Genomic DNA, 1,262 nt, shown 5'->3' on the forward strand with positions numbered 1-1,262 from the left:
TCCAAGATTATCTTCTGTGTCTGTGTTAATTGGTTTCCCTTTTCTTTGTTGAAGAGGGTCTGTGCAGTCCTTCTGCCTAGTCCACCATCTTGCCAGAACCCCCATTTTAGACAATATTTTTGATGACTAGCTCTGGTAGCATAGTGCCTAAAGGCACTTGACTGCTAACCAGAAGGCTGGCGGTTCAAACCCACAAGCCACTCCTAGGAAGGAAGATGGGGCAATCTACTTCTGTAGTGATACTGCCTCGGAAACCCACGGAGGGGTCACTACGAGTCGGGGCTGACTTGAGGGCACATAATAACAGCAACATGTATAGAAGTGAGCATTTTGATAAACTGAGAGCTAAGTAACCTTACCGTTTTAGTCTAAACTTTAACAGCTTAAACTAACACACATTTATTATCTCCCAGTTTCTGTGGGTCAGAAATCCAGGTTTGGCTTAATTGAGTCCTCTACTTCAAGGTACTTACAAGTTTGCAGTCAAAGTGTCAGCTGGAGCTGTAGTCTCATCTGAAAGCTCACCCAGGAAAACATCCACTTTCAAGCTTACTCATGTGGTTGTTGGTAGTGTTCAGTCTCTGATTAACTGTTGGATTGAAGTTTTCCGTTCCTTACTGTATGTTGGCTGTATTCCATTTCATTTCCTTGTCATAGGATCTCTCCATAGAAGAGCTCACACTATTGTAGCTTGCTTCATCAGATCAAAGCAAAGCAAAAGTGGCAAAGTTTGTAAACAAGATGGAAAATATTTTTATAACTTAACTTTAAAAGTAGCAGTCCATCATTTTTACTTTGAGAACAAGTCTCTAGATTCAACCTACAAAAAAGAGTATAGGATTGCAAAAGGTGTAAATACCAGGAGATGAGGATTATGGGTAACTATTTTAGAAATGGTGTTATCACATCCAAGAACCAAAATGCCAATGATTTTCTTAAGATTCACGTGCTTATTACCAGCGCTGTTTATCAGAAAGATTTCTTCTTTTTTTTTTCCTTCATCCAAGCTAATACATGTCTACTCTCTACATAGCAGTTTACCCTCCTTCCCTCCTTTTCCCACCCATCTCCAGTAACCATCAAAGAATATTTCTTTTTTGCAAAACTCTTCTCTTGACTTTTTTACACCAGTTGTCTCATATAATGTATCTCCTGTTTTTAGTGACTAATTTCACTCAGAATAATGGCATTGAAGTTCATCCATGTTATGAGATGTTTTGCAGATTCATCATTGTTCTTAAATGTTGAGAAGCAGTCCATTA

Source organism: Orycteropus afer, unplaced genomic scaffold (genome assembly GCF_000298275.1).
Source record: "Orycteropus afer afer isolate SDZICR_OR568_19922 unplaced genomic scaffold, OryAfe1.0 scaffold00184, whole genome shotgun sequence".
NCBI lineage: Eukaryota > Metazoa > Chordata > Mammalia > Tubulidentata > Orycteropodidae > Orycteropus > Orycteropus afer.